The 27290-nt window shown below is 37.2% G+C and overlaps 1 protein-coding gene across 2 annotated transcripts in view; it reads left to right on the forward strand.

The window, feature by feature from the left end:
- The first annotated feature begins 8116 nt into the window (after positions 1–8116).
- LOC136830826 (delta-like protein B) overlaps positions 8117–27290 on the forward strand; it is a 628420-nt gene continuing 609246 nt past the window's right edge. For both annotated transcript variants that reach the window (XM_067090799.1, XM_067090803.1), the window contains exon 1: positions 8117–10745. The gene's annotated coding sequence lies outside the window, so the exon portion shown is untranslated. The remainder of the gene's footprint in view (positions 10746–27290) is intronic.

Below are 27290 nucleotides of genomic sequence, written 5' to 3' on the forward strand. Positions count from 1 at the left end.
AATAACAAATACCTGTCATGTAGCTTTCTAACTCACTAGCCGCTCGTTTGAAATCTTCTGGTACCTTCAGAACTGATTTCTAATAAAATTAGGAACACAACGACAAACCTTACTTCAGTTGCAAACTTCTGAGCCTGAGGTTACTATCAGGAAACTGTAGACTACTGCGATTAAAACCAAAGTACTTCGTCCAGGCATAATCAGCTTATATAATCTCTTCTGAAGATCAGTTATTAGTAAAAAAATATCCCATCGCAAAAGCCGAAATTTGAGTTTTTTTTAATGAAGCATATTGTTATGATGATGGCAAAATAACCGATGGTTTATAGACAGGTTTCCATCCATTCTCTTGACTAATGGAGGAAGAAGCAGCTTCGCCAAACCATATTTATGAACGTTGTCTAGAATTATGCCATAATTAAGAATGTTAAGAGAAACGATAAAAATGCGCTAGTAACTTAGCATGTTGACTGAGAAATCCAAAATATACTAATGCCTACTCAAAACCTATGCTTGTCCCCATCACTTAGTGACTCCATCGATCATTATTGCCCATACATGCAACTTATACTGTCCGCTCTGACCCTGTCTCAAGGGCAGGTTTGATTATATTTCTTACAGATGCCAAAGCTTAGACTATGAAGTTCAAGAGATACTCACCCACTACCCTATCCAGGTGTATTTTACTGATAGACCTACGCAGGGACCTTGAGAGAGAGACTGCTCATTTCCTGAGCCGCCATTTGTTCATAGTTGCGCCTCATGGAGGACCCGGTGAATACCAGAGATGTCAACAGGAGCCATTGACTTACTGCTGAAATAAGAAGACACAAGACTGCGGTATCTATTTCTTCCGGGTCCAGAGAAACAAAGAAAGGCAAGTACAGTGTATTGTTTTTGCAAAATTGAACTCTCATGAATGTGCTGATAATCAGTTTTGTTCAGCAAGTGTGACGATTTCCGAGTCTGAAGATTTCACACTCTTTACAGTATTACTTATAGTACCAAAGAAAGCAGTTGCAGGGTCATAAGACCAAATTTCCATGGAAAGATGCCTTTCAAGCAACATTCATGAGGACCTATAGGAAATTATAATAGGCTCAAGGTTGTATTCCTTATTTGGAAAACTGTCAGGTTGAAAATTGCAAAAATATGTCACCATTTACTTACTGACATTAAACTATATAATAAGCATTATAGACTAAACAGCTGTGAATTTGCAATGATTCTGGCCTTTTCTATAGTATGTGAACTCGTCATTCAGAACAAAGCAGTATTTAGGTAATTAACTGTAAACAAGAGAACTTGCTATTGAAGACCCCAAAGTGTAGGTAAAATTTGTCATGAATTTATGTATTTATATACCTCCAGTCACATACTATCATTTGATCATGGAAATAATAAGAACGGCCTTTTATATATGTGTTCGCTCAGTGTGTGTTGTCTGTTGGTAGAGTCATTGCCAATTGATAATTTATTACAGGCCCAAAACATAAGCGTTGTCAAATAAGTATATTCATTTATAGCTTCTATTATACCTGGATATTTTTCATGGAAATAAGAACGTCCACCATAAATGCAATGTTTGTAGTCAACTGACAGTCATTGTCAAATGATAACAAATTTTTTAAAACAAGTTTTTATTTTCATACTCTATAATTATCAAAAGGAGTGTACGTTGACTTCAGCATTACAATATCCACAAAGGACAATAAAATTAGTCCTGTACTGAAGCCGAGACTTTTATTCTGAAAGTAGGTGAATGCATTTACAACTTGCAAAATTGGAATAAATAAAAAAATTTGATATACGTTTTATCACCAAACTGAAGAGATATATGAAAGAGAGTAATTAAAACCTTAATAGACCAGAATTTGGTTTCTTAGGAATACTGAGGCACTGTAATAATCATATCATAGATCATATTCGTAAACCTTGTATACAGTCCCATTTGAACACATAAGGGCGCAAGTAGCCTATATAGGAAGTCCCCTTTCTTAATGAATCACTGACTGAAATTCAGTATATAGATATATATGTGGGCTTATATTATATCACTCCCAGCCCGAGAAGAACCCTAAAAGAGTTCAGAGGTCTGGTTAAACAAATCATTTATAACTAACTAACTATATTATATCACTTAGCTTTAACGAGACAAGTCATTCATACGCTATGCAACTGGCAATGGAAAGGTGAATATTCTGCATAGGAAAAGAAATGTGAATGCAAAATTTAAGCCGCATCTGCTATGAGGAGCCACCGTCCATGCAATCCAAGTGTCGTCCCATAATTTCACAACGGGAGTGTCAAAAGTGCACCGTTCCATTTTCTACCAATTTTAGTGTGAATGGAATCCCTCAAAACCTATGTTTCCCGGCGTCAAATCAAACATCCTGATACACCGTTTCAAAGTGAAAAGCAGCAGAAATGCATCGAAGTAATGCACCAGCACGATGTAAGTGACTTCATGCAACTTCCTTGCTCAGCAGAACTGGAACTGAACTGGGAGTCACATAACTTACTTTTGTTTACTATGGATGCTGAAACGGGGCTGCCATCTGTATATCATACAGTTTGTTAAAGCTATAGGAGTCTTGCGCCAAGTAAAATAAACCTCAAGCATTTAATTATCGGTGTGGCTTACAGGCTACCACGACTGTCATATCACATCGAAAGGACAGAAAAACAATATGTTGCCGAAAAAACGTAAAACATATACGGTGCAAAAACTCATTTGCTGAAAGTATAACTACAGAGTGTGGCATTTTCTTTATATTTTCAGGAGAAACGTGGAAAACCCATGATTAATTTTTTTTTTATGGATGAATCAGGATTTCTATAAAATACTATTATATTAAGGACAAACTAACTGGTTTAGAAAATCAAAGCGTCACGTTAAGATGTACAAACAAAACTCAGATGTCCTAATGAACGTATTATGAACCAAGGCAAAAGAGATGAGGACGTGGACAAATTGAACGATTAACACAAGGGAAATCCATGTGTCGTTAACTGTCGAGGGGCGGCATCTTGGAAGCCTCTCTCTCTCTCTCTCTCTCTCTCTCTCTCTCTCTCTCTCTCTCTCTCTCTCTCTCTCTCTCTCTCTATATATATATATATATATATATATATATATACATATATATATATATATATATATAAGGAGTGAGATGAGAAGCCAACAAATAAACGCAAACGGGAACTATAATAACATGCTGTGTCCCTCCGTCTTAAAACAGGCTGTTCTTATCTGCAAAATAAACTGTTACAAAGATGTGCCAGATGTTTTCCTCCTCATAGCTCTCAAAAAGAGTTTGTCAGAAAACTCCTTACACTAATCCCTCTTCATCAGGGGTTTCTGTGACTGCAGCAACTTCATTAAGCCTCCCTCTTTCATTACAGCAAGTCTTATCGACAACCGTCTCTGTTATTAGGTCCTCGCAGTGCATTGAAAGCATTCTAGACTCACAACCTAGGGCTTCAAAGTTCGATCTATAGAACGAGGACGGAGCGTATAGAGTAGATGCGTTTCCTTAAAATTCAGTTTGTTTCTGATGACCAAAGCCCTGAATAAATGAACATGGTGGTTAATCTACTGTTGTGGGTTGAGAGAGAGAGAGAGAGAGAGAGAGAGAGAGAGAGAGAGAGAGAGAGAGAGAGATCAGACGAGAATGATCAGCGTCCCATTAAGAAGCTGGGAGGAGCCAGGCAATCCTTATCCCGCTGGGGACGAATCATTCATCTGAATAAAACTGGTATACGCAGTGTTGCTCTTCCGAATACCTGTACGAGTCAAGAGTAGCTGCCAGTCTCCAGAGAAAAAACAAAGTGTGAGATGCAAGTTGTAGGTTACAAGTAGATCCTGAACTTGAAAACCAATATATTCTTAGTTTCCATCCTGAACGAATAGGCTATCAATTCTGAATCTGAAAATGCCAGCCCCCACCCACACACTCATCCCCCTCCCCCTCCCCCATAATCCAAAGTCCAATGATCTTACAACTGAGAGGCAGATCTGTCACCTTTAAGCAATTTCTTCCTTCCGATTCGGTGCCAGGTAGCCGTATGTCATCTTTAGCGCGTCTCCATTCCATCAGTATATACGAGTATACTGAAAATGAATCTGCACGACGCTTGAAAAGAAGCGTAACCATAACGTAACAGCAAAAAATGAGCCAGAAATTTCTTCGGCGCAATCGAGTTTTCTGTACAGCGTATAATGCTATATGAAATTCATCCTCGGCCCATGAAACCTATAGCGGTACCAGACGCACGATCATGGATAACTTTAACCTTAAATAAAGTAAAAACTACTGAAGCTAGAGGGCTGTAATTTGGTATGTGTGATGATTGGAGAGTGGATGATCAAAATACCAATTTGCAGCCCTTTAACCTCAGTAATTTTTAAGATATGAGGGCGGGCGGACAGACAAAAAGCCATCTCAACAGTTTTCTTTTACAGAAAACTAAAAACGATGGCAACATAAGAGAGGGACTCCAGGGACGTTAAATACCATCCCGAAGTTCGGACCTATATACAGTAGGTGCCTTAATCCTGTAACTTACTGTGTATACGGGCCAGTGATGGGAGAGGCTGACCCAAGGATGGACGACGGCAAGTTGCAAACGTGGAATGAATTTCCATCGATTATCGATGTTACAGACAAAAGATGAATATATGGAGACACATTGACATTTTCATTTTGTGTATCTGATCTTCCTACCGAGTGAACCATTCGTCATCAACCTGTCGACACTAAGCTTGCTAGGTGAATTCAAAGAGAGAGAGAGAGAGAGAGAGAGAGAGAGAGAGAGAGAGAGAGAGAGAGAGAGAGAGAGATTCATTCTAAATGTAGCCTTTCCAGCTCTTCAGATTTATTTCTCGAAGAGGAGACCAAGTCAGACCTAAGACATGGGCGCTGCTGGGTTGATTGAGTAACACTGCACCGCAGTTCTCTTTAACCTCATCGAACTGAACATGACATTTAGAGTACGTAGCAGTCTTCCTGAGCTCCCTTTCCTTTGTGAAGGTCAAGTGATGTTGTTTCCTTGCATCCGTGATCCCGCCCTTCTTAATATTTTCCCTCTTAGCCTCTTGGCTTATCGTTTATTGCATATGTTTTCCCTGTCAGTACGGTTTAATCTGTTTATTATCTTACTCGTTCCTCACGTTAAATAAGTAGTCAATTATCATAAAGTCATAGTGCAAATCATACGCCCTTCTCATTTCAAGTGGTCAAATTTATAATAAAATGAGAAAAAGACTGCCTTGTTAGCTTACCTCTGATTTAGTTCACTCACTTTTCTTTAACAATTAAAACAATAAGAATTTGTTGCTGAACGTATGGAATTCTAGAACACACATAGCCACTGTAAGTTTATTACACTAGAAGTCCCGGGTCTTTTATTTGTTTTGCAAATTATGTTCAATTCTTTCATCATTTTACATCAACATAACTGATAGTAATGGAAAACTGTTACATAGTTACGCATTGGTTTCTTGATGCAGTTATTTACAAAATCTTTGCAATGTTACATTTAAGATATTTTTGTTAAGTTCTTTAAGTAAATAAAACCTTTTATTATCAATCCTTCACTCCGTCCATATTTGATTAGATATTTGCGCGCGAACACAATCATTTTTATTTGTCTTTTGATTGGTATTAAAATACTAACCCACTGGATATACTATTTAACTTTCAGTAGTTGAGAACAAGAACAATTTCTACATTTATTACAGCTTGCAAAAGGAAATTAAGAGTATCATACATGTGAAGAGAAGAAAATGGCAAATGTTACTGGTCAGACAGACGTTTACCGCTCCGTACGAGGTTCGTTCACTATGTTTATCTCTGTGCCTCTAATTTTATTGCTTTTTGCATAAATTTTGTTCGGCTAAAGGAGAGTAAACAAGCCACCGCCACGTCCATCCTCTCATTGTTGAACGAAAGATAAAATCCCGTGCAAAGTGCTTCAATAGCTTTATAAATACACACAGCACCTCCATCAGCAATGAGCAATCAATTTACAGATTGCACCTCGCATCTTTTAAATGCACGCTTTCATTTCTCACTGACTCCAGCTCTGATCCTTCTAATCTGGCCCACTCTAGTCTAGTTGTTCCCCCCCAAAACCCCCTCCACCCCATATTTCCTATTCGACATCGAACACAGGATCTTGCATTCCAGAAGACCACCAAAACGTCTCATTTATACCAAATTCTGAGAGTATTATTGAGAATGAACTGGCTCCTGTGCTCTGTCATCTGTTTCAACTAGTTGTTCATTCCTGCACTGACCCTTTGTCTAGGAACCGTTATTAGGCTCAGTGCATCTCAGAGACAGGTTATGTATATCGTTTAGTGAAGCAAAATCTTACTCATTTCTCACCTTCTCAAAAACCATGAATCACGGACCCATTTTTTCCATCTATATATATAGCTTCCAAAAGACCATATCCTTCAGGTTATTGAATAACTTTTCTGAAAAACATACACATAGTTCACGATTTTCCGGTACAGAGGGCAAGGCATTATAAAAAAAACATTCAACAAACCTTATGAAAAACTTGACAGTCCTAATTACGATGGCTTGAATGTGAACAGATCTGGATGCGATAACATAGTACTGCATCCAGTCACAACCTTTTATGGTCACATGAAACATCATTTATTCCCCTACACCCCACCACGCTTTCTCTCTCTCTCTCTCTCTCTCTCTCTCTCTCTCTCTCTCTCTCTCTCTCTCTGTGTGTGAATGTTTTGTGCTGTGTAGATTTGGAACGAAATGCGCAACATCTGCAAAGACGAATCCGATAGTGGGTGTGGCACTGTGTCCCTAATCAGTCAATTTCTTGACTTATAGCTGCTCCACATCATTCACACTTGCAAAGTATTTGAGTCGTTTATTTGCGGCACATAAAGTATGACATATTTTACTTGGTTCCCACTGCGCTGAAAAAATGCAGCTGCATTATTATGAAAGGCAGAGCTGCCGAACGACATTCCGATATACTTTGGTGTCAACTCTCTAATATCGGGCTGCCTGAGACAAACAGCACGCGGATTTGGTGGCAAGGACAGTGGTTGTAACAACCCGAAAAATAATGTGCACAAACGAATTTGGGAACAACGAGGGCAGCATTATAGCATTAACAACGACAACAGCAATGATTAATATAACAACTGTAATATCAATCAAAACAACAACAGAAATAATAGAATAATAATACAAAATAGCAATATAATAACATCCATAACGAGGTAGTTCTCGGCCGTATACGTGAAAATATCTTGTGGGTCGTTCACAAGGATGGTTTCAGCTTCTGATCAGCCTTACTATAGGCGTCTTTTTTATCCGATTTCTAATCACGTTAGAGTGATGGTATTTATTATTATTATTATCATTATTACTAATGAAGAGAATTTGTAATCACCTTAAAGTGATGGTATTTATGATTATTACTACTGTAACAAGCGACGATGTATTTCCATAAACAACTCATCAAGACAAAACTTGGACACGTCATCATATTTCATACATGAAAAAATACCAACAAAAAGAGAGAGAGAGAGAGAAAGAGAGAGGAAAAAAAAAAGGAACTGGCGTCTACGGATGATTTTCCTCAAGACATCAACAGTTTACCTTCCCGAAGACGTCCACTACATACATTTGTCTGAGAGCAAACACTGGCATAACGTTCACCAAATTCACCCGAATCGCTTAAAGTAAACGGTGGATAAAAACGATGATTGATTCTCGTCCTTCCAAGAAAAAAAAAATGCCCGAGATTTATCACTGCCACTGTGGATCTCTCTCTCTCTCTCTCTCTCTCTCTCTCTCTCTCAACAACCACAATCCTTTCTTTTTTACCTTTCCCGTAATATTTTCCGCGCCTTACCACCCTCTTCATTTCTATTCAGTACACACACTTCGGCGCGTCTTCTCTCGTGTCCTTTCGTAGGGCCGTTCTTCGACCCTTTTCTCTTATTCCCTCCCCTCGGGTGTGGTTAGAGGCGGGGGCGGGGGGGCCTGTCGTACCCGAGGGGAGTACGGGAGAGGGTAGGTACCAAAAGATGTGGGTCTCGATGGCATCGTGGCACTAAAGGTGCCAGTCTAGCAAAGTTAGTGTTGGCGCCAACCGTGTGTGCTCGCGCGACTGTGTGTGTGTGTGCTTTCGGGTAATGCCATTTGTCAAGTGGATGCTCCAAAGCCAAATCCAACTTAACCGGTAAAATGATTATGCTTTGGTGCATGCAAAATGGCTCTCATGATGCCACACGTAATGTTGAGTGGGCGTTCAACTAGTGAAGTGGTATCCTGCTGGTATAATTAGAGATGACAAAACTAATCGCTGAAGTTAGCGATTGGAAAATGGATAACGTGAGCTCGGGAGATTAGGTCGGCGAAGAACAAGGTCACCGCGTGTGAGTGAAGTTCAGGGATATCACCGAGGTTCTGACGGAGAGGCGGCACGAGTGACACCTGGTCACAGCGGCGAGTTTCACGGTAAAGGATTTGACGGAGAATTTGTCGTTCTAAAGCGGTGGGGATCAGTGTGTGACGATTTTCGAGGAAATCGTCGAGTTCATTACTCTGATATCCAGGGATGCACCGACATGAAAATTAAACCAAGCCTTGCAATGATTTTTCACAGTTAATAAGTATCGCCAATACTTTCGTTTTCTGTATAAAAATAAACATCTCCTAATAAGACTTCAGCACAGAATAAAGCTGGACAATTAGTTCTAAAGTGACGGGAAGTTCTACACAACGTTTTTCAAGACAATTTACTTTGCTGGCTAACTCTGAAACTAGATCAGATTTCATTAAGAACATAACATAAGGATATACACAGTTTCGGCTTACATTAAGATAAAATAAAAAACAAACCATTGAAGCGTTTGTTGCTTTTACTTCTAATGCCCAATGGTATTTTAATTCCTGCATGGAAGAGACTTTTTCATAAATATCTAAAGATTCTTGATTGCTCTCGTAAATAATTGAACAGTAATGTGTTCGGGAAAGGCTGCTTTAATTCTTCGCTGCTCCTGCAGCGTTACAGAACAAGTGCTTTGCTACGACGTGAAACAGGGCAAATAAAACAGAAGCGCAAGAAATTAACTGGAGAGGAAACCAAGATAAATCCACCAAAAGACCTTTCCACTCCCTCCCCAACCCCCACCCATCAAAAAACAAACAAACAAAACGAGCACACAAGTGGCCAAAGCACAGATGAAAATGAGGCTCACTGGGACAGGCGTTAGCCTCCCGAAGACACCAACGCCCTTGATGCCTTGAACAGGAGGATTCAGTCAGTCGTCGTCGGAACTGCAGAAATGTTCACGAACGATCAACTCGAAATCATGTCTGGGCTTGGGCCGATACAGAGATGGGTCACTGATCGAGAGTGAAATCACTCGATTACTCCAACAAACTGTCTGGAAGTTGAAGAGAGACAGCCTTTGTCGGTTATTTCGAAATAGCTTCTTGAAAAATCTTTCACATGATCCAAACAGGAGAGTTGGAACGTTTTATCTCTAAGCACTAACACGAGACAGAACTTTGTTTTTTAGGTTCGAAATGGCCTGCTGAAATATCTCTCACGATTTAAACATTAAAGTTCTATCTCTCGATAGCCTCAATAAACAGTCAGGAAATTCAAGATATTCCTGCAGCTTTTTAGCTTGAAATGACGTGTTTCATTATCACTCAAATGATCTAGAAGGAGAGTTAAATCTCTTAATCAACTGATGGAAATTTTAAGAGAATTCTTAGGTTTCTCATTCTGAAAAGGCTTATGGCAATATTACTCCAATGATCTGAATAGAAGATAAAGTTAATCAGAGTTCTGATGCCTAATGAGGAGACGAGTGAGTGGCTCTGCTCAGACATTGCCGCCAAAATGCAACGGCTCAAGTAGGCCTTATGAACCACTGAATTAAATCCCAGTGTTAACATGAACCTTAGAAGCGCACCAACCTCTTGACAATATTGCTGACAAAAGGAAAACTAAGAGTCAAATCTTCTAGATAAAAAAAATAAATAGCTAATAAATTATTAATGTGGCGCCGTCACTGACGCACACGATGGACTAGGGGGAACAGAGACGAAACTGTCAAAATTTGGTAAATTCCTAAGTCTGACTTTAGTGTTAAACGTCCAGTGAAGAGTACTTTAACTCACCTTATTAAATGTTCATTCCTTTTGCACAGATTCTCTAAACCATTAAAAAATAATTGTATCAATTAAACTTGTACACGCTTCCTGAAAACTAGTGATCGATGAATCAGAGCTCTATGTAAAGGCATTTCCTCTTCCAAAGATAAAAACCATCAGTTTCAAAGTTGTTGTAAATGGAAGTTCAGTAGGCAAAGAGGAGAAACAACCGTAGAGTGCGAGAAGAGGAAAGAGAAGAAGAGAAAGAGGAAAGGGAAAAGTCAAAAGGTGAAAGGAAACCAAACCATCATAGTAATATGGAGGTCTTTTGACGGCATTGCTTAGAGCTGGCTCTAAGTATAAAGCATAAAGCTGTGAAGTGAAAAAGAAAAGTGCTTCCTCTGTACTAGTGGAAAAGTAGTAGTGGTTAGTGCAAAAGGGTTTTGGTGAGTGAGAGTTGTATGTTCTAGTGTTTATTTTGGTGGGGAGTCGAGGGCCGGACGAAAATATCTCTGAGACCCGCTGGCTGCAACCCCGACTGACGACGACGCCCCTCGATGCTGCTGTTAATGCTGCTGCTGCTGCAAGGTAAGAACTCTCTCTCTCTCTCAGACCAACGCACACACTCAATGATATGAAAGATAGCCAATTTTACATAATTATCTCTCTCTCTCTCTTTCTCTCTGAGACCAAAGCACACACTCATTGATATGAAAGATGGCCAACTTTACATAATCTCTCTCTCTTTAAAATATCTGTTCTGTATATTTACTAGAAGCACCGAATAACTTTCTGTATGAAGTACGGGGTTGACTAGCACACTAAATATATATATATATATATATATATATATATATATATATATATATATATATATATATATATATATATATATATATATATATATATATATATATATATATGTATATATATATATATATATATAATATATATATATATATATATATATATATATATATATATATATATATATAAGGAATATATAATATATATATATATAATATATATATATATATATATATATATATATATATATATATATATATATTAATATGTCTCTATGTGTGTCTGTGTGTGTGTGTGTGTGCGCGCGCGCGGGCGTTTGTGTGTGCCTACAAGGAATATCGTTGGCTAGATAACCATAGCTTCCATATTAATTTGTGTCTCTTAAATCTTGACCTTAATACCACAGCAACCTAATAATAATAATAATAATAATAATAATAATAATAATAATAATAATAATAATAATAATAATAATAATAATTATTGTTTATGTAAAAAATCGCTGTTATCTGAATTATGATGGGCAAGTAGTAGAAATATTACACCACTTGCTGTAGTCGATAGTTAGCAAAGATGTACTCTCTGTACCCCAAGAACTATGGGAGGCCCAGTCATCTGACCTGTTTCTTCTAGTAAGTGAAAATCAAACAATTACTCTAACAACCTGAGGGTCACAACGTATGTGTTAATCGGAGCTGATACGTCTCCACTGTTTTTACGAACTCGTCTGCTGTCTAAAGGTAGCTGCGTAAACAAACTACCTTGAGAGAAACACGTGTACAAACAAATATGCATACATAATTGCATTAATAAGGACATGCATACATGCATATTAAATTTATCCAACTGATAAAATCCAAATACCTACTAATGATCTTTTCACGAAGAATATATTTGAAATGTACGATTTGAATCTCGAAGCTTTGGTTACCCGCCCTACATTGCAGACACTCTTCGCCCCGAAGACGAGAGCCCAACAAGCGAGCGCCTGCAAAGAAGGGCGTCTAATATTTATTCTTAAGTGGAGATATGGATGGCAGCTGGTTCTCTGAAGGCACTTTCCCGAGAAAAAATCTGCGATGCATCATCACCTGTGCAATAAATTATGCGCCCGAATATAATGCTTGGAGTTATCTAACCGTTCACCACCCGCTTGAATTGGTAGGGGGGAAGTCTCCCATCTTGCCTGCACAGAGCCTACCCGCATTACTCTAGCATTAATACATTACATTCATGTACGCGTTTACGGAGGGGTCATTGTTCTGAAATTAATTACACTTCATCTCTTGTACCTACGTTATATGAGAAGCCATCATCAAGGCAATATCACAATGCACGTAAGCGAGTCAAGTGGATGGAGAAATAATCCTAAATGCAGAATCATAATTTCTAACGCAATAAAAGCGTAGTATGACCTTTGAAGCGTAAGACAAACAAGAATGCCGTACAACAACCAAAGAGAACAAACATGGCAAACATTTGCAGCTTTATTTCTTTTTCATTAGGACCATGCAGGCACAAAATTAACGGCGGCACATTTCCTCCACATTTGTCCTCTCGGCTATCAAAATTCCGTTACCTTCCTCCCGAGCCACACACGCCCAAAAGTACTCACACCTTTGTCTCCAGATATTCAAACACGGACGTTTAAAGACGATCACACACGCAAACAGCGCACATACACAAACAACACACATACAAATACAACACAGGTGCGTGCGCCAACATTACGCAAACGAAAGTACATGTGAACTCATATGCATGTATATATAAATATAATTCACACATACAAGCAACGATCACACACACACACTTACAGTATAAACACTGTACATACACACGCGTGTACATTTACGAACACACTATAGACGTTGAACTCGTAGGAGTCTGCTCGAGGCAATTCAGTCGAAGAGGAGGCAGAAAGTGATACTATTTTAATTTCGCTACGCGCTTGTGCTTACTTAATTTAGCCCAACACTTGACGAGTCAAGCGATCTGTAGGCAGAAAGTGCTACGCTGTCTGAAGCGGGGAAGCGCTGGAAACGCCTCCAATTCTCACAAGGGAGGAATCTTCATTTGCGAACTTCATCAGCAAGGCCTGATTTCAACGAACCCGAATTTCAAGTTTGGTCAGATGGAGCACATAGCGAGGAAGATGATTGTATTGCACTTTCTTGTTGCCTTTCTTGAAAGAGAGAGAGAGAGAGAGAGAGAGAGGATGATAATTATGCGATTGCCTTTATTTCGTTTCATATATATATATACACATACAAACATACACATACACAAACACACACACACACACACACACATATATATATATATATATATATATATATATATATATATATATATATATATATATATATATATATATATATGAGAAAGAGAGAGAGAGAGCAGACGATACCTAAGAAATCGCTTTTGTATCGTTTATATATAGTGTATATATATTATATATATATATATATATATATATATATATATATATATATATATATATATATATATATATATATATATAGAGAGAGAGAGAGAGAGAGAGAGAGAGAGAGAGAGAGAGAGAGAGAGAGAGAGAGAGCGTTGCTTTGGTCTTATGACTTATACAGAATTTCTTTGAGATAGAAAGAGGGGGGAGGGGAGGAATTGGTGGGTGGATAGACATAAGCTCTCGTTCCTATAGTTTATTAGCAATTGTGAAGTGAACTTCAAAAAATACACCACTAGAGGCTTTAACAACTAATTTCACCTGAATCAGTTGGAGTCGAACGCAAGTCTGTTGAGAGCAAAGTGCTAAGGAAATCGTACGACTCACGACCACACAACCATGTTGGGTCCGGAGTGCTATGTATTTAAGCCCAGTCAATAGATAAATAAACAATAATATATATATATATATATATATATATATATATATATATATATATAGAGAGAGAGAGAGAGAGAGAGAGAGAGAGAGAGAGAGAGAGAGAGAGAGAGAGAGAGATAAACAATTTACATGACATATTTTCCTGTTTCCGCCTTTGGAAGGAAGAAGGACGATGTACTGTATAAGAAATTTGTGGAATGTCATAATGGAAAGTTGATGCTTCTCGTGATTTAAGGAGTGTGACAGTAAACAGATGTTTTTTAGTGTTTGTTATTAATCCATATTCTTGGGGGACAGATTTATCAATTTTATTTTATTTGTTTTTCTTATAATTTACTTGTTACTCAGATGTTATTTTGTAAAGCTAGGAATATATACCTCACCATCCTCCGCAATTGAAGAGGAGAATTGGGCTACTTGAGAGAGAGAGAGAGAGAGAGAGAGAGAGAGAGAGAGAGAGAGAGAGAGAGATTCCAAGTATGAGGCTTAAAATATACAGTAAATGACTCATACCTAACGAAAACGTAAACCTAATACTGTTTAGTCTGTAAGGGAAACTGAATGTAAGATCCTATGAAATAAAATTTTGAAATTCTAATAAAAACATTAATAATTACACGTACAATAAACAGATATATGACCACATATACAATAACAAAAGCAATACCACGAAAGGTGATTATCAGTCAGTACTTTGAATGTTTCGAAAGGAACTGGAAAAGCCAAGGGAATAATTTGGATCCATAAGGTAGAACTCCCAAGGTTTGAATTTTCTTAAGAGACTGAGGAAAAATAACACGAAATAAAAATAGACCGAATAAATTATATATATATATATATATATATATATATATATATATATATATATATATATATATATATATATATATATATATATATATATATATATATAAAAGAGTCCCATACTTTCGGAAAATGTTTGGAACTCCCTTTTCGGAAAGAAAAATGGACTAACCAAAACTGTTAACTCTTTAGTTCACAGTTTCCAAAAAGTATCTTAGAAATGATTCAGTTTATGCGTACAATCTTTTGATAGAGGCGAAAGAAAAAGGACGGAGAGTTTTGAAGAGTAAGATCATCTGCACATGAGTTGGACGGCTGAAAGGGCGAGGCATAAGTTGAGCACCTTTGATGCGGTGAAAAGGGTAGAAAGCGGATAACACTTCAATAAATGGGAGAAGGTTTAGGATGTAGAACCATCCGCCCTCCTCAGAAACAGTGCCCAAAAAAACTAAAAACTATTTATAGTGAAAAGTTGATTCACAGGCATGAAGATTACGCAGGCAAAAGCTTATGCCAGACCTTGTCAAGGGCTTCGAGGCTTGAGTCTGACATCTCTTTTAATTATGTTACTCATCATGTGCGCTAATTCATACAGAACAAGGCCATGAACCTGCATAGCAAGCTTCCACTGCCCATAATGACATAATGTCCAATAGCAGAAAGGAAAAGGAAGCAAGCACCACAAAACAATATATATATATATATATATATATATATATATATATATATATATATATATATATATATATGTGTATATATAAATATTTAATACATTTTAATATTTTTCATTATTAATACCAAAGAACGATGAATGAAAGTTAAAGGGTGTGTACGCATAGAAAAGTGTGCTCGAGTGTACTATCATGAAAGAGACTCAATACTGGAAGGCAATACTGCAAAGACTATGGCGTAACCCAAAGTTTGAGGGGAACAGCTATCTGGCCATCACCTGAGAAGAGCCTTTAGCCACGCCACAAATATCAACAGAGATTCTCCAGGCAATCAGGCAAAACAGAAATAAAAGCAGGTGATGCTGAGTGCTCTCAACTACTCACCGTCTCGAGCCGGATGGATGGCACTAATGTTTTGCAAGACGTACACATTTAGAATAATATGAGACGACACTCCAGTAGTAATCAAATAACAAGTAATATTACCTTAAGTAAATGAGCAGCGTTCAGGAGTTCTGATAAACATGACCAAATAAAGATGATATCCATTCCTCATCGAGACACCTTCTATTTTAAGCAGGCATCAGGATGATTAGTTCAGTTACCCCAGTGCAATAGCCTTTAACCATGAGAAGCCCTGATCCCCATACCTTCAGCCAGAAACAACTTGGAGCGGCGTCACAGCACAGCCAACGACCATTACCTGAAAATGAATGAAAAATAAAAATCTCTGAAGACCAGTGTACGAGTGCCGTAAATCCCATGCATATAATGGTGAGAACAATAATCTCCACAATTTACCTAACGATGAGTGAACTGCCTGGTAAACTTGGAGAAGTTTCAAGATGCAGGAGCAACGTGCCAGGCTCTGAGCAACACCATGGCAACGGCTTGTTTAGGCTTGAGGAGCTATTTGCAAGCATTACATCATTGCCTGTCACTCTATGAGCGTGAGGCTGATGGGAAGGAGTGGGGAGGGGTGGGGGCATCAGGAGAATGTATGAGTTACCTACACATTTTTAAACGCAGCCTTTCGTACAGGCCATGCCAATCAATGATGGCAACTGCGTCTATCATTTTCTTTAGCATCTTAATATACGCACGCTCACAGGCATTCTTTCTTGCGATTAAATAAACGGGTACTTCAGAGAAAAAAAAAGTCATTGTACATATTATGTAATGCAATTCGTGTTCTCTTCGTCTACTCCTTTAGAACTACAAAGGGACATACCTTTTCTCCAGAGGGAGTGTTTCAGCACGGCAAAGTATAATGAATGAAGAGGAGGAATAGGAGGGAGGAAGAAGGGGCAAGGGAGGTAGGGGGGAGGCTGAAGACAGTACAGAAGGTTGAGGGCATGTGGTTACCGTATGTCTATAAGCAGTTTTCCTCTTACCTTCTACGGGATCTCGGCCCTGAAATTGGTCCTCATACCGGGTGGTCTGCAGTTCTCTCTCTCTCTCTCTCTCTCTCTCTCTCTCTCTCTCTCTCTCTCTCTCTCTCTCTCTCTCTCTCTCTCTCTCTCTCTCTCGGTGGTGTACCAGTGTCCTTGACAAGACAATACTTATAAAATTCTATGCTCAATAAACTCAATGTTGCAATATCAGACTGATCAAATGATTCGCCAATCGGAAAGCGGAAGTTTTAGACGTTTGAAGTTGCACTGGTGTTTTCGTTAACTGAAGAGTAGACCGTAGAACTCCCTGACAGTTGCCATCGAGCATCACAGCATGTGACATTTTCATACTGTTCAGGGAGAAAACGACTGAATTAGAGTTCTTGACTGGATCCAGAGTCTTAACCTGAGGTTTCCATAAATAAAGAATAACATTTCATAACTGTTTCAACTTTACTTAAAAGCATGGACATTGCTCAGGCTTCGAGGGAAAACAGGCTGCGGCGCGGTAACTTTACTAATATAAGAAGATGATAAGTTCTGAAAACCCTTGGGATGGAATGAATTTATGACCGCCTGCGCTTTCGACTTTGTGGGTAAGTTAAGTTAACGATACCAATGCTAACAAAACTAGACAACGTCACCACCAGACTGCTCTACAGTTCACAGTATAGAGCCAATGGTCTCTATACTTTCCCAACCAACCTCAAGCTCGAGAGGAGAGGAACATTAACTGGTCTCGCTTACTGAAGATATTCGTCATATCTTCAAGATGTGTCAGCTACGGGGTATTATTACACTTGTGTCATAAGCCATCACTGCCAGACAGCGACACCATTAATACAAGTCAGTGATTTTGACATTACATCTGACGCTGATACGCTCTTGATATCTTTAAGGTACATCTACATGGTAGTTAAATATGGTATATGACCATCGGAAGAATACAAGAGACTGATCTGATTTGATTTTAAATACATAAGTCTAGGATGGGTGGAGGTAACACCAGAATCATTTAAGAAAATTATATAAACATCAACTGATATATATGATATATATATATATATATATATATATATATATATATATATATATATATATGTGTGTGTGTGTGTGTGTGTGTGTGTGTGTGCATATATATATATATGTATATACAGTAATTTAGAGAGAGAGAGAGAGAGAGAGAGAGAGAGAGAGAGAGAGAGAGAAAATCTGTTTCATCTTCTAACACCACAAGCGTAAAATCTGATGTGAGATACTTTAAGCTTAAACTTAACAGTAGAACCCTTTGGAATCTGCTTCCGCTAAATTTTATTTCCGATTCTGCCAGTTTTTGTCTGGAATCTACTCGATCATGTTTGCATAAAGGCCCTTCCAAATCAAAGTTTTACAGGTATTTACGATAACTTTACACTTTTTCTGTTATTCCTCTAGCATCCATTGCAAACATAATGCTATAACACAAAATTACGCATAATTATAATCAGAGGAGCTTACTTCAATCATACCTGTCTAACACATAAGCATGGAAAAGTAAGAAAACTACACTAAAACTCTAATTAAAGGAAGCTTTACTCCCGATTGAGCGAGTCCGATTGGAGGCATATTTGGTCAGGTCACTTCTCTCATTTTCAAGAATCACAAAATGTCATTCTACAAAGAAAGTATTTATGGTTCTTAGTTGGGCGATTCGCTTCCCTTGCTAACAATCAACCTTTACATGTCAGTACAGCAAATGTCTGGGAGCAAAATAACATGACATAATGCAAATCTTAGTATCAGACGCTCCTCTACTTACGAACTTTGAGAAATACGAACAACCGTGATCGTAAATTAAAACTGTACTTAAACTGTGCCAATAGATGATCTGATGGCGTTTTTATCTGAATTGTTAGAGAACACACAGCTGGATATCCCATTTTCTAAAAGTACTTTAATTGAACTGATTAAATTATTTGTAAAAGATTGTAAATTTGAATTTAATGGTAAATTTTACTCGCAAAATTTTGGTATGGCAATGGGAAACCCTCTATCCCCAGTGTTAAGTAACTTATATATGGAATTTTTTTAAAAGAAGATATTAAACAACATAATCCCAATGAAATGTAACATGGTTTAGGTATGTTGACGACATAATTTGTGTATGGCCAGGAACCAAGATGTAAATAACTTTTTGCCAAGTTAAATCAATTAGTACCATCAATTAAATTCACGATGGAAATGGAAAATGATGGGTGCTTACCGTTTTGGATGTCCTCATACGAAGAAATAGTAGTGGGTTTAAATATAGTGTGTATAGAAAACCCACTAATATTTCTTCCTATGTGCATTCCTATTCTGGACAAAGCAATAAGGTCAGTGTTTTCATCTATGTTTTTAAGAGCATTACGGGTATGTAGCCCTGAATATATTGATGATGAAATAGATAAGATTAGGAATGCAGGCAAGAAATTGAAATATCCTGATAGTGTATTAAACAGTGCAATTTGAAGCGGCAAAAAAGACTATGTATCAAAACCAGAAAGAACCTTACAACACAAAAAATTTGCTTGTTTTGCCTTATAATAATAATATGAAAGATATCCCTCATCTTCTTAATAATTTTGGTGTTAATGTCGCATTTAAGAACAATACAACAATGAAAAATGTACTTATCAAGAACTCCCCTGACAATACTAAAGCGTGTGTATATAAAATTCCGTGTAAGTCTTGTGACAACTTTTATATTGGCCAAACCGGGAAAGCACTGGAAAAAAGAATTGAACAGCATAAGAAATGTGTGAGATATGCACAAGAGAACAGTGGTATATTTGTACATGTTAGTGAGAACAATCATGCTATCAACTGGGAAGGGGCAAAAAGGATTGTATATTCTAATAATGCACTAGAAAGGAACATCATTGAATCTAGCTTTATAAAAGAAAGTTACAACCATAATATGAATACCAGTCAAGGGATGTATAAACTTGATCCTTTAATATCAAAAGAAATTTGTAACTTGTTTAAACTTTAAGGTAGGCAGTAGAGATGTATGAAAATAGGATTATCATATTTGTAAACACAGTACGAGGGTAGTAATGTTAATGAGTTTCCAAACTCCGCCTCCGTGACACCTGTCAGGTGTGGATCTGAGGTGGCGTATGGTCTGTTTATCAGCAATGTCCCCTGAGAGTATATTGTGATTTTTAGCCAAATGAGTTTTAAAGGCCACTCCTACCTCGACACCGGCCTGAGTGGGGATATGTAGTCTCTAACGGTTGTGTATGTTCGTCAGTACTGTTCTTGTAGTATATATATTTGAGACTTCTCTTACTCTGTACCAGTCCTTCGTCAATGGCTTGGAAATAAAGTCGAAACCGGTCAGGACCTACACCCCGTTTCTTATTTTTCACCTGTGGTAATGTGTGATATTATATATATATATATATATATATATATATATATATATATATATATATATATATATATATATATATATATATATATATATATATGTGTATGTATATATATATATATATATATATATATATATATATATATAGATATGAGAGAGAGAGTGTGTATGAGAGAGAGAGAGAGAGAACTAGAGATATATATATATATATATATATATATATATATATATATATATATATATATATATATATATAGACAAAAATCACAAAGGAAAGAAACACTGGGATGCTGCAGGGCCTTTCGACTGTCATCCTTTTCTTAGCAGACTGAAGAAGTATAAAAATAAGTTTACAAAAGAAAATCCATAGAAATGACGGATGGGGATTACAAAGGAAACATATGTACCTAGAATCCAACACAATAGAAGAATTAGTAAAACTGCCAAAACAGGGTTAAATATTTAAGAGGTTTTACAAGGGATTAGGATCAACCATTGCTTCTGAACGGTTGACCCTAATCCTTTGTAAAACCTCTTAAATATTTAACCCTATTTTGGCAGCTCTACTAATTCTTCAGTTGTGTTGGATTCCCGGTACATATTTTTTCCTTGGTAATCCTCATCTGTCATTTATATGAGCTTTCTTTGTAAACTTATTTTTATATTTCTTCAGTCTGCTAAGTAAGGACGACAGTCGAAAGGCCTTAGCACTCTAGTGTTTCTCTTTCCTTCGTGGATTTTGTCTTTTTATATATTCATCGTATATTCATCATTCAGTTCCATATTTTATATATATATATATATAGTTATATATATATTTTATATATATATATATATATATATATATATATATATATATATATATATATATGTATGTATATATATATGTGTGTGTGTGTTTTTTTTGTGATAGTCTGTGAGAGACAGACAGACGTCGTCATATTTGCTCAATTTCTCCCGCTTTCATTTAGGTTTTCATATTTCTTATCCATTATCACCTCTCCTCTTTGGCCCTTTGCTCGAGGGCTTCCTAATAATTTGTCAACAGCCGCCTGGGCCGTGAGCTTTCACCTCCCAAACTTCAGCATCGTTGAGCAAGTTAAGCCAAAATTGAAATGTATTGTCCGGCGGCTCATCGGTGTTATTGCGCATATTAACTGATTTGGTCACCCACGTCAGTGTTCATGAAGGATGGGCAAGAACGACCCCTTGGGAGTGCAGCCGTCTTAAAGCGGTCTCAATGGAGTGGAGAGCCCTGCCGATGATCTGTTGTTTTGTTTCTCTCTGTTATGCAGACAAAACGACCGATGGTAGTCGAGTCGAGAAGGTGCAGTCTCCTCGCTCAGGTCATGTGTTACCAGACCTGGCAGATGACCCTCTGATACTAACTTGGCTGTCTGTAATTCCCTGCAGAAGGTATGCCCATTAAGTGGGCTAATGATCTTTAATCTTACGTGGCTACATATAAATACTGCAGGATATGGAATTTGTCTTTTTTGCATTAAATCACTTTGCACCATATCATCTGTAAAAGTGTGAAGCGATTTGTCTGATGGAACTTTCTAGTTGGCTGACTATTCCCTCTGCACATAATGGATGAGTCTATCTTCCTTAATCTGAGTATTCTTCTCTGCTTGTTAATTTGAGTAATACTAAAAAATGGTCAGGTTTAATACCGTGAGAAACTTAAAGTGCGAGCATTAAGAGGCCTACGAAATGTCATTGCATAAAGAGTTCAATTAAATTAAAGTCAAGAAAGACCTTATGATTCCTCAGTTTCTTCAGGTATTAACCAGTTGCAGTTAAACGAAGGTAGTTGTTGTCAAAACACGTCTACGGTGTTGGTGAAACTACCCTGTTGAACGACTTGCAGCGCCTTCGCTGTCACAGAGAAACGCTGCATGGCTCCGTAGAAACACGAGACAAAATACACCACCATATTCATATTTTAACGGCTGAATCGAGGATGAACACCCACACTGTACAACAAAAAATACAAGAAATTCGTCATATACCTTCACAGAAAACCCATCATCAGTAAATCAAAACATCTACACACGATGAGCCATTTGCCTCTATGTTGCTTGAACTCAGTCTAGCTTCCTGAACATTAAGTTCCTTCCATTCAAATACTTCTTTTATCCCATCTATTCAGCACTCTCTGTCTCCCTTCCTTTCATCACTTCAAAAAGATATACCTATATTCTTTCACCAATATATCATCCTTCATTCTCTCTCCATGACCAAACCACTCCAAAGCCTGTTTTTACCTAGACTAACATTTTCCATCCTTCGTATTTACTTTCTCATGCTTTAAATCCTTATTCCACATATAGTGCACAAACATTTCACCTCAGGAACTGCAAACTTTTCTCTTCTATCGCATTCAATATGCATGCATCATTTCTTAAAGGATAATTGGCCAAGCACTCCTTCATACATTCCAACTTTGACTTAATTAGACCCTCTCATTCTCTTCCAAATCTTCTGCACTCATGCTGCTACTTTCCTGACCATCATCCATTACATTTGCATCCATATTCCTATACGAATAAGCTGCTTTCATTCGTCCACCATCCATACACACAATTTATTATTCAATCTTATTGCCTTCATTCTTGCTCACTTCAACTTTCAATTACTTTTCGCCGTACAGGGGCGTCATTTAGGGCGGGGGGCTGGGAGGCAACTGCCCCCCCACCCCCCCCCACCCCCAAGCCCAGTGAAGTAACAACAGCTGGTTTTTCATTATTCCTACGAAATTCAAATGTGTCATCACATTAAGTTATATCTATCTATCTATTTTATGTGCTTCAAAAAGCACATAAAATAGCTCAAAATAAAAAAACCAGCTGATTAGGCTCGCTTCGCTCGCCAAATCGTCTTTGCCCCCCACAACGAAAATCTGAAATGACGCCCCTGTCGCCGTATAAACGCTTTCGTTAACTTCTGTAGTTTAACCGCATTATCGTCAGTCAACAATAGTCTACACAAACCAGCAACTCTTCATTTTATCTTAAGACCCATTTTTTACCCCCATAGTTTTTCACTGACATGCTATGCACTGACTGACTTTTCGCATCACTCCATTGATAAAGGCATTAAATATCTATGGAGGCATAACAACACACATTTATCATAACTTATACCATAACAATTAAGAGTATTTTGCTCTCAATGACACTCGCATGAAACAGACACAGGTATTCTTGTCATCAATGCTTACAAATAAATTCAGAGAAACCAACAAGAACAGATTCCTTGGCCATTCTGTGAAACTTTTTTTTTATAACAAAATCTTTTTTCCAATAATCATTATTCCAAGTTAAATTTAAATCTATCATTGTCACACTTTAAACGAAATCAGCCCTGAAACGTCAAAATTCCATGTGCTTTCTTTAAAGTCTAACTTTTCTTTTCGACAGCCTTTAATCCTGTGAATTAGGACAAGGCACGTAGCTTTTTTTTTTTATCTATCTTTTCTTTTTATTTCTTTACTTACGGAATAGTTCTGAAAGGAAATAATGAGAATAAATAAACGTTCCTTTAGTTCGTCCGGAGATAATAGACTCCTCTGGCCCTGGGAGACTTCTGATATCCTTTGTTGTGATTGGTTAACAGGTGACAAGAAGAATATGGATTTGATTGGCTGAATGAACGCAGAAGCTGTTTTTTAATTGGCTGGCAGACAGCAGGTTGGAAGGGAAAGCCAAGAGTCTCAGGGTAGTGGAGTAAGAACGCGTGTCCGCCGAGATCAACCCCTTTGGAGCCAGGCCAAAGGAGAAAACAGAAAAGACATGACTGGGAGCAAGTGGGAGCCAGTGCATGTGTTTGTGCAGTGTTTGCTTTTTTCAAGTTACTCACTGTCCCTGGTAACATTTCTTTTCCTATCAGAACTGGAGATAATATCTTTCTTTGTGGTATAAAAATGAAAAATACGTTGTATTCATGTATTTGTTACTGGATAGTATGTAAATTAATAATTACAGTAATTTGATGACAAGAATACTCGTTCCTGCTTTTCTCCTAGCAACGAGAAAAGGATATATATGTTATAAAGGCTTAGGTATGAAAAATTCTCGTAGAAATGAGTGGGTATGTGTTTGTGTGTAGTATGAAATTCTTAATTTTGCAACGATTAACCCGAATGTGATAACGCAAAAGACTAACCATTCTTTCTAGTCTAGATTTAAAAATATCGCACGGTGACTTCAAAGACAATCCAAGGAGGCTTACAGAGAAAAATGGTCTGCATTTTTCATCGGCCGTTATTCGTGAACTCTGAATAAGGCCAGACATACTTCCATCTTCTAACTACGATGGACATGTGATGAAAATCTCAAGTGAAATGAGTTTCTAATTCCTCGGATCTTCATAACGCCAGAGAGAAGTGGTCGAAACCATGGCTTTGGGAATCCGGTCTTACGATTGTATTTTTAGATGTCAAAAGATACTCTCTGCCTTCATTTATTGTTGATAAACATTTCAGATGGGTCTCTGCCGGGAAACTGTATCTTGACATATTAGAGCGCATCCAATTAACAACTCATTGGATTGCACCTCGTTAATCCTCTGGAACTGATTTTTGAAAGAAACTCTGTCGAACCTGCATTCCCTGTGAGCATGTAAACTTCTTCGACGATCGTCAAGTATTTAGCGAGAAATCACACTATAAACTGAAACAAAGATACGCTAGCACGACTCAAAGCTACTGCTGATAGAGTGATTATCTCTGGCAGATCCTTGACTCCTTATTCCCATCTCTGTTTTGGTATCGAGATATCACGAGAGTCTTCTCACATTTGAAAATGACACACCATGGCCGCTATCACTTAGTTGTTCAAGGTCTGGGAAATGACGACCTTCAAAAATATGCGCACCTTATGCCATCCAATGGGAATGTTTGGGCTGGTTTATATTTTTGCCTTTTTTATGTGCGAAGGAGGCGAAAGGAGTTAAGGTTGCCGGCTTTCTTACTATTAAGCGATTGACAGGGACAGAAAGAGAGAAATGATCTTTGATTATGTGCATGTGTGTGTGTGTGTGTGTGTGTGTGTGTGTGTTTATTTCATGTGAGTTTATATATCTATCTGTTTTTATCAATCTGTACACACATGTATATATATATATATATATATATATATGTGTATATACAGTGATATATATATATAAATATATATAAATGTGTGTGTGTACAGTGATAGAAACAGATAGATAAACCCACATAAAATAAAAGTGTGTACGGTATGTGTGTGAGTGAAAGAGATAGAAAATTTTTAAGAAAAACATCTCGCTTAATTAACAAAGAGGACAAGGACAATTCTTCGCAGCAAAATAAATCGGCTTGAGACTGAAGAAAAAGCCCAACATTAAAGGGGGAAATAAATTCTCTGCGGAAGAAATGTCTCCTGCATAAAAAGAAGAAGAAGAAAAAAGTTTCACCAACGAAGGATAGATACTCAACTTTATGACAGGACAAAAAGACTATTTATGAAATGAAAACTTCATGCTCAATAATCTGGGCATAAGAATACTTTCGATCCTCAGTAATCCAACTAAAATATATCTGATGAAACAAATGATACCAATAATTACTAACAGAGGAAATCTAACCAGAAAATCACTCCTCTGCCACTCGCAACAGAAGCCTTCACTCTACCCAAGACTTGTGCCATCTCAGTCCCGAAAGAGGATTCTTCAGGGAAAAATAGATTTCTATCATGTGAGCAGACAACTGCTTGTTGTTAAATATAAAAAAGAAAAGTATTCCTAACCGAAATTCATCCTTCCAGACCGTTTTAGAAGTTCAAACCGATCTACTAAACTGCCGTGGTTCTGTGGGTTTCCTTTGCATTTCTGGTTCTTGTTCATAGTTTTATGAGCAGCGTGAGTTTTACCAGTGTAAGAGGGCTTTGCATCAGTTACAATGGGTCACACCACTTTTAGATGAGTGCCGAGTTCCTCGTAGACTTTGCGGTCTCATAACCCTGAGAATCACACCTCTCCTCAACGTTCAATGTATCACTTTCATTTGATATAATATCTTGTCAATACAAACAGTAGTTTATTTCCGTAGAAGGAAGATTTGGTGTAATAATTGTATATCATAAAGCAGCCACTATACTTTCAAGCACATTTATGCATATAATTGTATCAGATGTTTATGGATACCAACTTACTAGGTATTACTGTAAAAATAGGTTAATATATATGATTGTTAATTAATCAAACTCTTCTGTATGAAACACTTCCACCATACAATGAGCAAATAAATAACATAACAATTAAAGGTTGTAATGTAAACTTTTCCACATGTCAAAGGTACACGTGTATAAAGTTTTAAAACTTTCCCATGAACCATTTGTTGAGTAAACGATTTCCTTGTTTCACTGGGAACAGATTTGGTCAAACCTACATTTTAAAATGATTGAGTCTTCTGTAAGAGGCAATATGTGTCGTTCCTAACAATGTCAACAAAAGACAGACTGAACATATTAAGTATAAACCCTGACGAATGCTGTAATAAATGTGAAGAAATAGAAATAATTTTGTGTCGTGTATTTTTGTACATACATCAATCCAGCAAGGAACTGGACTAAAGAACCACTGGAAAAAATTGTTGATGGTAAATTGAACAGCCCATTATAACATTAATTTTGGACTTTGAATAGCTGTTGATTATGTTAATGCAATTTGGACAAGCAGAGAACATCATTTAAATGTAAGTGAAAAAAAACATGGTTAAATGTAAACACTTTTCATCATATATTTATTACGTAGTGTAACAGTGACGCATTCTTCACAAACGAATTTGTAAATAGTTTTGTAAAAAAATGTATATATATAAAACGTAAAGATTACTGTAATGGATGTGACAATATCATTTCAAAGAGAGGAAAAACAAGATTTTACCCTACATTTGGTGATATTTTTCTTTTTAAGGTCGTACTACACGAAACAAATTACTTGGGAAATTCTTAGTATTGATGCAAAAATTTAATGATATAAAAAAAAATATATATTGAGTTAAAAACCAAACTCTTTGAACAGACTTCATTCGAAAACGAGTCTTGACGCTTTTGAACGTTTCACATTTTAAACATTCTCTTTAAATAACAATGTCTTCAAATCATTTAGGTTATATGTTTCCAATTTTTAATGCCGTTACACGAGAACAGTTCTGATTATAAAAGA

Source organism: Macrobrachium rosenbergii, chromosome 47 (assembly GCF_040412425.1).
Source record: "Macrobrachium rosenbergii isolate ZJJX-2024 chromosome 47, ASM4041242v1, whole genome shotgun sequence".
Lineage (NCBI taxonomy): Eukaryota > Metazoa > Arthropoda > Malacostraca > Decapoda > Palaemonidae > Macrobrachium > Macrobrachium rosenbergii.